Here is a 17,625-nt window from a genome sequence, read left to right as displayed (position 1 = left end):
TGAACACGGAAATATCTACACCGTCATCTGTATGAACATGGAAATATCTTCACCGCCATCTGTATGAACATGGATATATCAACACAGCCATCTGGATGAAAATGGAAATATCTACACCGCTATATATATGAACATGGGAATATCTACACCGCTATCTGTACGAACATGGAAATATCTACACCGCTATCTGAATGAACATGGAAATATCAACACCGCTATCTGTATGAACATGGAAATATCTTCACCGCCATCTGTATTAAGATGGAGATATCTACACCGCTATCTGTATAAACATGGAAATATCTACAACGCTATCTGTATAAACATGGAAATAACTACACCGCTAACTGTATAAACATGGAAATAACTACACCGCATTCTGTATAAACATGGAAATATCTACACCTCTACCTGTATAAACATGGAAATATCAGCACCGCCATCTGTATGAACATGGAAGTGTCTACACTGCTATCTGTATGAACATGGAAATATCTACACGGCTATCTGTATGAACATGGAAATCTATTCACCGCCGTGTGTATGAAGATGGATATATCTAAACAGCCATCTGGATGAACATGGAAATATCTACACTGCTATATATGTTAACATGGGAATATCTACACAGTTATCTGTATGAACATGGAAATAGCTACACCGCTATCTGTATGAACTTGGAAATATCTACACCACTACCTGTATGAACATGGAAATATCAACACCACTATCTGTATGAACATGGAAATATCTACACCGCTATCTGTATGGACATGGAAATATCTACACTGTCATCAGTAAGAACATGGATATATCTACACAGCAATCTGGATGAACATGGAAATATCTACACCGCTATCTGTATGAACATGGAAATATCTACACCGATATCTTTATGAACATGGAAATATCTACACCACTATCTGTATGAACATGGAAATATCTACACCGCTATCTGTATGAACATGGAAATACCTTCACCGCCATCTGTATGAACATGCATATATCTACACAGCCATCTGGATGAACATGGAAATATCTAGACCGCTATCTGTTTGAACATGGAAATATCTACACCGCTATCTGCATGAAAATGGAAATATCTACACCGCTATCTGTATGAACATGGAAATATCTTCACCGCCATCTGTATGAACATGGAAATAACTACACAGCCATCTCGATGAACATGGAAATATCTACACCACTATCTGTACGAACATGGAAATATCTACACCAATATCTGTATGAACATGGAGATATCTTCACCGCCATCTGTATGAACATGGATATATCTACACAGCCATATGGATGAACATGGAATTATCTACACCGCTATCTGCATGAACATGGAAATATCTACACCGCTATCTGTATGAACATGGATATATCTACACAGCCATCTGGATGAACATTTAAATATCTACACCGCAATCAGTATGAACATGGAAATATCTACACCGCTATCTGTGTAAACATGCATACATCTTCACCGCTATCTGTATAAACATGGAAATATCTACACCGCTATCTGTATGAACATGGAAGTATCTACACCGCTATCTGTTGGAACATTGAAATATCTAAACCGCTATGTGCATGAAATTGGAAATATCTACACAGCTATCTGCATATACATGGAAATATCTACACCGCTATTTCTTTACACATGAAAATAACTACACCGCTATCTGTATGAACATGGATATATCTACACTGCCATCTGTATGAACATGGAAATATCTGCACGGCCATCTGTATGAACATATAAATATCTACATCGCCATCAGTATTAAGATGGAGATATCTACACCGCTATCTGTATAAACATGGACATATCTACACAGCTACCTGTATAAACATGGAAATATCAGCACCGCAATCTGTATGAACATGGAAATATCAGCCCCTCTATCTGTATGAACATGGAAATATCTACACCACTATCTGTATGAACATGGAAATATATACACCGCTATCTGTATGAACATGGAAATACCTTCACCGCCATCTGTATGAACATGGATATGTCTACATAGCCATCTGGATGAACATGGAAATATCAGCCCCTCTATCTGTATGAACATGGAAATATCTACACCGCTATCTGTATGAACATGGAAATATCTTCACGGCCATCTGTATGAACATATAAGTATCTACACCGCCATCTGTATTAAGATGGAGATATCAACACCGCTATCTGTATAGACATGGAAATATCTACACCGCTATCTGTATGATCATGGAATTATCTACACCGCTATCTGTATGAACATGGAAATATCTACACCGCTATCTGTATGAACATGGAAATACCTTCACCGCCAACTGTATGAACATGGATATATCTACACAGCCATATGGATGAACATGGAAAAAACTACACCGCTATCTGTATGAACATGGAAATATCTACACCGCTATCTGTATGAACATGGAGATATCTTCACCGCCATCTGCATGAACATGGATATATCTACACAGCCATATGGATGAACATGGAAATATCTACACCGCTATCTGCATGAACATGGAAATATCTACACCGCTATCTGTATGAACATGGATATATCTACACAGCCATCTGGATGAACATTTAAATATCTACACCGCTATCAGTATGAACATGGAAATATCTACACCGCTATCTGTGTAAACATGCATACATCTTCACCGCTATCTGTATAAACATGGAAATATCTACACCTCTATCTGTATGAACATGGAAGTATCTACACCGGTATCTGTTGGAACATGGAAATATCTAAACCGCTATCTGCATGAAAATGGAAATATCTACACAGCTATCTGCATATACATGGAAATATCTACACAGCTATCTCTTTACACATGGAAATAACTACACCGCTATCTGTATGAACATGGATATATCTACACCGCCATCTGTATGAACATGGAAATATCTGCACGGCCATCTGTATGAACATATAAATATCTACATCGCCATCAGTATTAAGATGGAGATATCTACACCGCTATCTGTATAAACATGGACATATCTACATGGCTACCTGTATAAACATGGATATATCAGCACCGCTATCTGTATGAACATGGAAATATCAGCCCCTCTATCTGTATGAACATGGAAATATCTACACCACTATCTGTATGAACATGGAAATATATACACCGCTATCTGTATGAACATGGAATTAACTTCACCGCCATCTGTATGAACATGGATATGTCTACACAGCCATCTGGATGAACATGGAAATATCAGCCCCTCTATCTGTATGAACATGGAAATATCTACACCGCTATCTGTATGAACATGGAAATACCTTCACGGCCATCTGTATGAACATATAAACATCTACACCGCCATCTGTATTAAGATGGAGATATCAACACCGCTATCTGTAAAAACATGGAAATATCTACACCGCTATCTGTATGATCATGGAAATATCTACACCGCTATCTGTATGAACATGGAAATATCTACACCGCTATCTGTATGAACATGGAAATACCTTCACCGCCAACTGTATGAACATGGATATATCTACACAGCCATATGGATGAACATGGAAAAAACTACACCGCTATCTGTATGAACATGGAAATATCTACACCGCTATCTGTATGAACATGGAAATATCTAAACCGCTATCTGTATGTACATGGAAATATCTACACCGCTATCTGTATAAAAATGGAAATATCTACACCGCTATCTGTATGAACATGGAAATAGCTACTCCGCTATCTGTATATACATGGAAATATCTACACCGCTATCTGTATGAGCATGGAATTATATTCACCGCCATCTGTATGAACATGGATATGTCTAAACAGCCATCTGGATGAACATGGAAATATCTACACCACTATCTGTATGAACATGGAAACAGCTACACCGCCATCTGTATGAACATGGAAATACCTTCACCGCCATCTGTATGAACATGGATATATCTACACAGCCGTCTGGATGAACATGGAAATATCTACCCCGCTATCTGCATGAACATGGAAATAGCTACACCGCCATCTGTATGAACATGGAAATATCTACACCAATATCTGTATGAACATGGAAATATCTACACCGCTATCTGTAGGAACATGGAAATATCTTCACCGCCATCTGTATGAACATGGATATATCCACACAGCCATCTGGATGAACATGGAAATATCTACACCGCTATCTGTATGAACATGGAAATACCTACACCGCTATCTGTGTAAACATGCATACATCTTCACCGCTATCTGTATAAACATGGAAATATCTACACCGCTATCTGTATGAACATGGAAATATCTACACCGCTATCTGTTTGAACATGGAAATATCTACACCGCTATCTGCATGAAAATGGAAATATCTACACAGCAATCTGCATGTACATGGAAATATCTACAAAGCTATCCCTTTACACATAGAAATAACTACACTGCTATCTCTATAAACATGGAAATATCTACACCGCCATCTGTATGAACAAGGAAATATCTGCACCGCCATCTGTATGAACATATAAATATCTGCACCGCCATCTGTATTAAGATGGAGATATCTACACCGCTATCTGTATAAACTTGTAAATATCTACACCGCTATCTGTATAAACAAGGAAATATCTACACTGCTATCTGTATAAACAGGGAAATATCTACACCGTTACCTGTATGAACATGGAAATAGAAGCACCGCTATCTGTATGAACATGGAAATATCTACACCGCTATCTGTACGGACATGGAAATATCTACACCGCTATCTGTATGAACATGGAAATAGCTACACCGCTATCTGCATGAACATGGAAATATCTACAGCACTATCTGTATGAACATGGAAATATCTACACCGCTATCTGTATGAACATGGATATATCTACACAGCCATCTGGATGAACATGGAAATATCTACACCGCTATCTGTATGAACATGGAAATATCTACACCGCTATCCGTGTAAACATGCATACATCTTCACCGCTTTCTGTATAAACATGGAAATATCTACACCGCTATCTGTATGAACATGGAAATATCTACACCGCTATCTGTTTGAACATGGAAATATCTAGTCCGCTATCTGCATGAAAATGGAAATATCTACACTGCTATCTGCATATACATGGAAATATCTACACCGCTATCTCTTTACACATGGAAATAACTACACCGCTATCTGCATGAACATGGAAATATCTACACCGCCATCTGTATGAACATGGAAATATCTGCACGGCCATCTTTATGAACATATAAATATCTACATCGCCATCTGAATTAAGATGGAGATATCTACATCGCTATCTGTATAAACATGGAAATATATACAACGCTAACTGTATAAATATGGATATATCAGCACCGCTATCTGTATGAACATGGAAATATCATCCCCTCTATCTGTATGAACATGGATATATCTACACAGCCATCTGGATGAACATTTAAATATCTACACCGCTATCTGTATGAACATGGAAATATCTACACCGCTATCTGTGCAAACATGCACTCATCTTCACCAGTATCCTTATAAATATGGAAATATCTACACCGCTATCTGTATGAACACGGAAATATCTACACCGCTATCTGTTTGAACATGGAAATATCTAAACCGCTATCTGCATGAAAATGGAAATATCTACACAGCTATCAGCATATACATGGAAATATCTACACTGCTATCTCTTTACACATGGAAATAACTACACCGCTATCTGTATGAACATGGATATATCTACACCGCCATCTGTATGAACATGGAAATATCTGCCCGGCCATCTGTATGAACATATAAATATCTACATCGCCATCTGTATTAAGATGGAGATATCTACACCGCTATCTGTATTAACATGGAAATATCTACAACTCTACCTGTATACACATGGAAGTATCAGCACCGCTATCTGTATGAACATGGAAATATCAGCCCCTCTATCTGTATGAACATGGAAATAGCTACACCACTATCTGTATGAACATGGAAATATCTACACCGCTATCTGTATGAGCATGGAATTATATTCACCGCCATCTGTATGAACATGGATATGTCTAAACAGCCATCTGGATGAACATGGAAATATCTACACCACTATCTGTATGAACATGGAAATAGCTACACCGCCATCTGTATGAACATGGAAATATCTTCACCGCCATCTGTATGAACATGGATATATCTACACAGCCATCTGGATGAACATGGAAATATCTACCCCGCTATCTGCATGAACATGGAAATAGCTACACCGCCATCTGTATGAACATGGAAATATCTACACCAATATCTGTATGAACATGGAAATATCTACACCGCTATCTGTAGGAACATGGAAATATCTTCACCGCCATCTGTATGAACATGGATATATCCACATAGCCATCTGGATGAACATGGAAATATCTACACCGCTATCTGTATGAACATGGAAATACCTACACCGCTATCTGTGTAAATATGCATACATCTTCACCGCTATCTGTATAAACATGGAAATATCTACACCGCTATCTGTATGAACATGGAAATATCTACACCGCTATCTGTTTGAACATGGAAATATCTACACCGCTATCTGCATGAAAATGGAAATATCTACACAGCAATCTGCATGTACATGGAAATATCTACAAAGCTATCCCTTTACACATGGAAATAACTACACTGCTATCTCTATAAACATGGAAATATCTACACTGCCATCTGTATGAACAAGGAAATATCTGCACCGCCATCTGTATGAACATATAAATATCTACACCACCATCTGTATTAAGATGGAGATATCTACACCGCTATCTGTATAAACTTGTAAATATCTACATCGCTATCTGTATAAACAAGGAAATATCTACACTGCTATCTGTATAAACAGGGAAATATCTACACCGTTACCTGTATGAACATGGAAATACAAGCACCGCTATCTGTATGAACATGGAAATATCTACACCGCTATCTGTACGAACATGGAAATATCTACACTGCTATCTGTATGAACATGGAAATAGCTACACCGCTATCTGCATGACCATGGAAATATCTACAGCACTATCTGTATGAACATGGAAATATCTACACCGCTATCTGTATGAACATGGATATATCTACACAGCCATCTGGATGAACATGGAAATATCTACACCGCTATCTGTATGAACATGGAAATATCTACACCGCTATCTGTGTAAACATGCATACATCTTCACCGCTTTCTGTATAAACATGGAAATATCTACACCGCTATCTGTATGAACATGGAAATATCTACACCGCTATCTGTTTGAACATGGAAATATCTAGTCCGCTATCTGCATGAAAATGGAAATATCTACACTGCTATCTGCATATACATGGAAATATCTACACCGCTATCTCTTTACACATGGAAATAACTACACCGCTATCTGTATGAACATGGATATATCTACACCGCCATCTGTATGAACATGGAAATATCTGCACGGCCATCTTTGTGAACATATAAATATCTACATCGCCATCTGAATTAAGATGGAGATATCTACATCGCTATCTGTATAAACATGGAAATATATACAACGCTAACTGTATAAATATGGATATATCAGCACCGCTATCTGTATGAACATGGAAATATCATCCCCTCTATCTGTATGAACATGGAAATATCTACACCACTATCTGTATGAACATGGAAATATCTACACCACTATCTGTATGAACATGGAATTATCTTCACCGCCATCTGTATGAACATGGATATGTCTTCACAGCCATCTGGATGAAGATGGAAATATCTACACCGCTATCTGTATGAACATGGAAATAGCTACACCGCTATCTGTATGAACATGGAAATATCTACACCACTATCTGAATAAACATGGAAATATTTACACCGCTATTTGTATGAACCTGGAAATATCTTCACCGCCATCTTTATGAACATGGATATATCTACACAGACATCTGGATGAACATGGAACTATCTACACCGCTATCTGCATGAACATGGAAATAGCAACACCGCTATCTGTATGAACATAGAAATATCTACAATAATATCTGTATGAACATGGAACTATCTAAACCGCTATCTGTACGAACATGGAAATATCTTCACCGCCATCTGTATGAACATGGATATATCTACACAGCCATCTGGATGAACATGGAAATATCTACACCGCTATATGTGTAAACATGCATATATCTTCACCGCTATCTGTATAAACATGGAAATATCTACACCGCTATCTGTATGAACATGGAAATATCTACACCGCTATCTGTTTGAACATGGAAATATCTGCACCGCTATCTGCATGAAAATGGAAATATCTACACAGCTATCTGCATATACATGGAAATATCTACAAAGCTATCCCTTTACACATGGAAATAAGTACACCGCTATCTCTATAAACATAGAAATATCTACACCGCCATCTGTATGAACTTGGAAATATCTGCACCGCCATCTGTATGAACATATAAATATCTACACCGCCATCTGTATTAAGATGGAGATATCTACACCGTTATCTGTATAAACTTGGAAATATCTACACCGCTATCTGTATAAACATGGAAATATCTACACTGCTATCTGTATAAACGGGGAAATATCTACCCCGCTACCTGTATGAACATGGAAATATAAGCACCGCTATCTGTATGAACATGGAAATATCTACACCGCTATCTGTATGAACATGGAAATATCTACACTGCTATCTGTATGAACATGGAAATAGCTACACCGCAATCTGTATGAACATGGAAATATCTACAGCACTATCTGTATGAACATGGAAATATCTACACCGCTATCTGTATGAACATGGATATATCTACACAGCCATCTGGATGAACATGGAAATATCTACACCGCTATCTGTATGAACATGGAAATATCTACACAGCTATCTGCATATACATGGAAATATCTACACCGCTATCTCTTTACACATGGAAATAACTACACCGCTATCTGTATGAACATGGAAATATCTACACCGCCATCTGTATGAATATGGAAATATCTGCACGGCTATCTGTATGAACATATAAATATCTACACCGCCATCTGTATTAAGATGGAGATATCTACACCGCTATCTGTATGAACATGGAAATATCAGCCCCTCAATCTGTATGAACATGGAAATATCTACACCACAATCTGTATGAACATGGAATTATCTACACCGCTATCTGTATGAACATGGAATTACCTTCACCGCCATCTGTATGAACATGGATATGTCTACACAGCCATCTCGATGAACATGGAAATAACTACACCGCTATCTGTATGAACATGGAAATAGCTACACCGCTATCTGTATGAACATGGAAATATCTACACCGCTTTCTGTATGAACATGGAAATATCTACACCACTACCAGTATGAACATGGAAATATCAACACCACTATCTGTATGAACATTGAAATATCTACATCGCTATCTGTATGAACATGGAAATATCTACACCGCTATCTGTATGAACAGGGATATATCTACACCGCTATCTGTATAAACATGGAAATATCTACACCGCTACCTGTATGAACATGGAAATATAAGCACCGATATCTGTATGAACATGGAAATATCTACACCGCTATCTGCATGAACATGGGAATATCTACACCTCTATCTGTATGAACATGGAAATACCTTCACCGCCATCTGTATGATCATGCATATATCTATACAGCCATCTGGATGAACATGGAAAAAACTACACCGCTATCTGCATGAACATGGAAATAGCTACACAGCTATCGGTATGAACATGGAAATATCTACACCATTATCTGTATGAACATGGAAATATCTACACCGTTATCTGTATGAACATGGATATATCAACACAGCCATCTGGATGGACATGGAAATTTCTAGACCGCTATCTGTGTAAACATGCATATATCTTCCCCGCTATCTGTATAAACATGGAAATATCTACACCGCTATCTGGATGAACATGGAAATATCTACACCGCTATCTGTTTGAACATGGAAATATCTACACCGCTATCTGCATGAAAATGGAAATATCTACACAGCTATCTGCATATACATGGAAATATCTACACAGCTATCTCTTTACACTTTGAAATAACAACACCGCTATCTGTATGAACATGGAAATATCAACACCGCCATCTGTATGAACATGGAAATATCTGCACCGCCATCTGTATGAACATATAAATATCTACACCGCCATCTATATTAAGATGGAGATATCTACACCGCTATCTGTATAAACATGGAAATATCTAAACCGCTATCTGTATAAACATGGAAATATCTACACCACTATCTGTATAAACATGGAAATACCTACACCGCTACCTGTATAAACATGGAAATATCAGCACCGCTATCTGTATGAACATGGAAATATCTACAACGCTATCTGTTTGAACATGGAAATATCTACACCGCTATCTGCATATACATGGAAATATCTACAAAGCTATCTCTTTATACATGGAAATAACTACACCGCTATCTCTATAATCATGGAGATATCTACACCGCCATCTGTATGAACATGGAAATATCTGCACTGCCATCTATATGAACTTATAAATATCTACACCGTTATCAGTATTAAGATGGAGATACCTACACCGCTATCTGTATAAACATGGAAATATCTACACCGCTATCTGTATAAACATGGAAATATCTACACCGCTATCAGTATAAACATGGAAATATCTACACCGCTAGCTGTAAAAACATGGAAATATCTACACCGCTATCTCTTTACACATGGATATAACTACACCGCTATCTGTATGAACATGGAAATATCTACACCGCTATCTGTATGAACATGGAAATATCTACACCGCTATCTGTATGAACATGGAAATATCTACACCGCTATCTGTATGAACATGGAAATATCTACACCGCTATCTATATAAACATGGAAATATCTACACCGCCATCTGTATGAACATGGAAATATCTGCACGGCCATCTTTATGAACATACAAATATCTACATCGCCATCTGTTTTAAGACGGAGATATCTACACCGCTATCTGTATAAACATGGAAATATCAACAACGCTACCTGTATAAACATGGAAATATCAGCACCGCTATCTGTATGAACATGGAAATATCAGCCCCTCTATCTGTATGAACATGGAAATATCTACACCACTATCTGTATGAACATGGAATTATCTTCACCGCCATCTGTATGAACATGGAAATATCTACACCACTATCTGAATAAACATGGAAATATTTACACCGCTATTTGTATGAACCTGGAAATATCTTCACCGCCATCTGTATGAACATGGATATATCTACACAGACATCTGGATGAACATGGAAATATCTACACCGCTATCTGCATGAACATGGAAATAGCAACACCGCTATCTGTATGAACATGGAAATATCTACTCTAATATCTGTATGAACATGGAAATATCTACACCGCTATCTGTACGAACATGGAAATATCTTCACCGCCATCTGTATGAACATGGATATATCTACACAGCCATCTGGATGAACATGGAAATATCTACACCGCTATCTGTATGAACATAGAAATATCTACACCGCTATCTGTATGAACATGGAAATATCTTCACCGCCATCTGTATGAACATGGAAATAACTACACAGCCATCTGGATGAACATGGAAATATCTACACCACTATCTGTACGAACATGGAAATATCTACACCGCTATCTGTATGAACATGGAAATATCATCACCGCCATCTGTATGAACATGGATATATCTACACAGCCATACGGATGAACATGGAAATATCTACACCGCGATCTGCATGAACATGGAAATATCTACACCGCTATCTGTATGAACATGGATATATCTACACAGTCATCTGGATGAACATTTAAATATCTACACCGCTATCTGTATGAACATGGAAATATCTACACCGCTATCTGTGTAAACATGCATACATCTTCACCGCTATCTGTATAAACATGGAAGTATCTACACCGCTATCTGTATGAACATGGAAATATCTACACCGCTATCTGTTTGAACATGGAAATATCTAAACCGCTATCTGCATGAAAATGGAAATATCTACACAGCTATCTGCATATACATGGAAATATCTACACCGCTATCTCTTTACACATGGAAATAACTACACCGCTATCTGTATGAACATGGATATATCTACACCGCCATCTGTATGAACATGGAAATATCTGCACGGCCATCTGTATGAACATATAAATATCTACATCGCCATCTGTATTAAGATGGAGATATCTACACCGCTATCTGTATAAACATGGAAATATCTGCAACGCTACCTGTATAAACATGGAAGTATCAGCACCGCTATCTGTATGAACATGGAAATATCAGCCACTCTATCTGTATGAACATGGAAATATCTACACCACTATCTTTAGGAACATGGAAATATCTACACCGCTATCTGTATGAGGATGGAATTATATTCACCGCCATCTGTATGAACATGGGTATGTCTAAACAGCCATCTGGATGAACATGGAGATAGCTACACCGCTATCTGTATGAACATGGAAATAGCTACACCGCCATCTGTATGAACATGGAAATATCTTCACCTCCATCTGTATGAACGTGGATATATCTACACAGCCATCTGGATGAACATGGAAATATCTACCCCGCTATCTGCATGAACATGGAAATAGCTACACCGCTATCTGTATGAACATGGAAATATCTACACCAATATCTGTATGAACATGGAAATATCTACACCGCTATCTGTAGGAACATGGAAATATCTTCACCGCCATCTGTATGGACATGGATATATCTACACAGCCTTCTGGATGAACATGGAAATATCTACACCGCTATCTGTATGAACATGGAAATACCTTCACCGCTATCAGTGTAAACATGCATACATCTTCACCGCTATCTGTATAAACATGGAAATATCTACACCGCTATCTGTATGAACATGGAAATATCTACACCGCTATCTGTTTGAACATATAAATATCTACACCGCTATCTGCATGAAAATCGAAATATCTACACAGCTATCTGCATGAACATAGAAATATCTACAAAGCTATCCCTTTACACATGGAAATAACTACACCGCTATCTCTATAGACATGGAAATACCTACACCGCCATCTGTATGAACATGGAAATATCTGCACCGCCATCTGTATGAACATATAAATATCTACACCGCCATCTGTATTAAGATGGAGATATCTTCAGCGCTATCTGTATAAACTTGGAAATATCTAAACCGCTATCTGTATAAACATGGAAATATCTACACTGCTATCTGTATAAACAGGGAAATATCTACACCGTTACCTGTAGGAACATGGAAATATAAGCACCGCTGTCTGTATGAACTTGGAAATATCTACACCGCTATCTGTACGAACATGGAAATATCTACACCGCTATCTGTATGAACATGGAAATAGCTACACCGCAATCTGCATGAACATGGAAATATCTACAGCACTATCTGTATGAACATGGAAATATCTACACCGCTATCTGTATGAACATGGATATATCTACACAGCCATCTGGATGAACATGGAAATATCTACACCGCTATCTGTATGAACATGGAAATATCTACACCGCTATCTGTGTAAACATGCATACATCTTCACCGCTATCTGTATAAACATGGAAATATCTACACCGCTATCTGTATGAACATGGAAATATCTACACCGCTATCTGTTTGAACATGGAAATATCTAAACCGCTATCTGCATGAAAATGGAAATATCTACACTGCTATCTGCATATACATGGAAATATCTACACCGCTATCTCTTTACACATGGAAATAACTACACCGCTATCTGTATGAACATGGATATATCTACACCGCCATCTGTATGAACATAGAAATATCTGCACGGCCATCTTTATGAACATATAAATATCTACATCGCCATCTGTATTAAGATGGAGATATCTACACCGCTATCTGTATAAACATGGAAATATCTACAACGCTACCTGTATAAACATGGAAATATCAGCACCGCTATCTGTATGAACATGGAAATATCAGCCCCTCTATCTGTATGAACATGGAAATACCTACACCACTATCTGTATGAACATGGAAATATCTACACCGCTATCTGTATGAACATGGAAATATCATCACCGCCATCTGTATGAACATGGATATATCTACACAGCCATACGGATGAACATGGAAATATCTACACCGCGATCTGCATGAACATGGAAATATCTACACCGCTATCTGTATGAACATGGATATATCTACACAGCCATCTGGATGAACATTTAAATATCTACACCGCTATCTGTATGAACATGGAAATATCTACACCGCTATCTGTGTAAACATGCATACATCTTCACCGCTATCTGTATAAACATGGAAGTATCTACACCGCTATCTGTATGAACATGGAAATATCTACACCGCTATCTGTTTGAACATGGAAATATCTAAACCGCTATCTGCATGAAAATGGAAATATCTACACAGCTATCTGCATATACATGGAAATATCTACACCGCTATCTCTTTACACATGGAAATAACTACACCGCTATCTGTATGAACATGGATATATCTACACCGCCATCTGTATGAACATGGAAATATCTGCACGGCCATCTGTATGAACATATAAATATCTACATCGCCATCTGTATTAAGATGGAGATATCTACACCGCTATCTGTATAAACATGGAAATATCTACAACACTATCTGAATAAACATGGAAATATTTACACTGCTATTTGTATGAACCTGGAAATATCTTCACCGCCATCTGTATGAACATGGATATATCTACACAGACATCTGGATGAACATGGAAATATCTACACCGCTATCTGCATGAACATGGAAATAGCAACACCGCTATCTGTATGAACATGGAAATATCTACACCAATATCTGTATGAACATGGAAATATCTACACCGCTATCTGTACGATCATGGAAATATCTTCATCGCCATCTGTATGAACATGGATATATCTACACAGCCATCTGGATGAACATGGAAATATCTACACCGCTATCTGTATGAACATGGAAATACCTACACCGCTATCTGTGTAAACATGCATATATCTTCACCGCTGTCTGTATAAACATGGAAATATCTACACCGCAATCTGTATGAACATGGAAATATCTACACCGCTATCTGTTTGAACATGGAAATATCTAAACCGCTATCTGCATGAAAATGGAAATATCTAAACAGCTATCTGCATGTACATGGAAATATCTACAAAGCTATCCCTTTACACATGGAAATAACTACACCGCTATCTCTATAAACATGGAAATAACTGCACCGCCATCTGTATGAACATGGAAATATCTGCACCGCCATCTGTATGAACATATAAATATCTACACCGCCATCTGTATTAAGATGGAGATATCTACACCGCAATCTGTATAAACTTGGAAATATCTACACCGCTATCTGTATAAACAGGGAAATACCTACACCGCTACGTGTATGAACATGGAAATATAAGCACCGCTATCTGTATGAACATGGATATATCTACACAGCCATCTGGATGAACATGGAAATATCTACACCGCTATCTGTATGAACATGGAAATACCTTCACCGCTATCTGTGTAAACATGCATACATCTTCACCGCTATCTGTATAAACATGGAAATATCTACACCGCTATCTGTATGAACATGGAAATATCTACACCGCTATCTGTTTGAACATGGAAATATCTACACCGCTATCTGCATGAAAATCGAAATATCTACACAGCTATCTGCATGTACATGGAAATATCTACAAAGCTATCCCTTTACACATGGAAATAACTACACCGCTATCTCTATAAACATGGAAATACCTACACCGCCATCTGTATGAACATGGAAATATCTGCACCGCCATCTGTATGAACATATAAATATCTACACCGCCATCTGTATTAAGATGGAGATATCTACACCGCTATCTGTATAAACTTGGAAATATCTACAGCGCTATCTGTATAAACATGGAAATATCTACACGGCTATCTGTATAAACAGGGAAATATCTACACCGTTACCTGTATGAACATGGAAATATAAGCACCGCTATCTGTATGAACATGGAAATATCTACACCGCAAACTGTACGAACATGGAAATAGCTACACCGCTATCTGCATGAACATGGAAATATCTACAGCACTATCTGTATGAACATGGAAATATCTACACCGCTATCTGTATGAACATGGATATATCTTCACAGCCATCTGGATGAACATGGAAATATCTACACCGCTATCTGTATGAACATGGAAATATCTACACCGCTATCTGTGTAAACATGCATACATCTTCACCGCTATCTGTATAAACATGGAAATATCTACACCGCTATCTGTATGAACATGGAAATATCTACACCGCTATCTGTTTGAACATGGAAATATCTAAACCGCTATCTGCATGAAAATGGAAATATCTACACTGCTATCTGCATATACATGGAAATATCTACACCGCTATCTCTTTACACATGGAAATAACTACACCGCTATCTGTATGAACATGGATATATCTACACCGCCATCTGTATGTACATGGAAATATCTGCACGGCCATCTTTATGAACATATAAATATCTACATCGCCATCTGTATTAAGATGGAGATATCTACACCGCTATCTGTATAAACATGGAAATGTCTACAACGCTACCTGTATAAACATGGAAATATCAGCACCGCTATCTGTATGAACATGGAAATATCAGCCCCTCTATCTGTATGAACATGGAAATATCTACAGCACTATTTGTATGAACATGGAAATATCTACACCGCTATCTGTATGAACATGGAATTATCTTCACCGCCATCTGTATGAACATGGATATGTCTACACAGCCATCTGGATGAAGATGGAAATATCTACACCGCTATATGTATGAACATGGCAATAGCTACACCGCTATCTGTATGAACATGGAAATATCTACACCACTATCTGAATAAACATGGAAATATTTACACTGCTATTTGTATGAACCTGGAAATATCTTCACCGCCATCTGTATGAACATGGATATATCTACACAGACATCTGGATGAACATGGAAATATCTACACCGCTATCTGCATGAACATGGAAATAGCAACACCGCTATCTGTATGAACATGGAAATATCTACACCAATATCTGTATGAACATGGAAATATCTACACCGCTATCTGTACGATCATGGAAATATCTTCATCGCCATCTGTATGAACATGGATATATCTACACAGCCATCTGGATGAACATGGAAATATCTACACCGCTATCTGTATGAACATGGAAATACCTACACCGCTATCTGTTTGAACATGGAAATATCTGCACCGCTATTTGCATGAAAATGGAAATATCTACACAGCTATCTGCATATACATGGAAATATCTACAAAGCTATCACTTTACACATGGAAATAACTACACCGATATCTCTATAAACATGGAAATATCTACACCGCCATCTGTATGAACTTGGAAATATCTGCACCGCCATCTGTATGAACATATAAATATCTACACCGCC

The sequence above is a fragment of the Gorilla gorilla genome, chromosome X (genome assembly GCF_029281585.2).
Source record: "Gorilla gorilla gorilla isolate KB3781 chromosome X, NHGRI_mGorGor1-v2.1_pri, whole genome shotgun sequence".
In the NCBI taxonomy this organism is placed as follows: Eukaryota; Metazoa; Chordata; class Mammalia; order Primates; family Hominidae; genus Gorilla; species Gorilla gorilla.
This window is presented reverse-complemented; position numbering follows the sequence as displayed.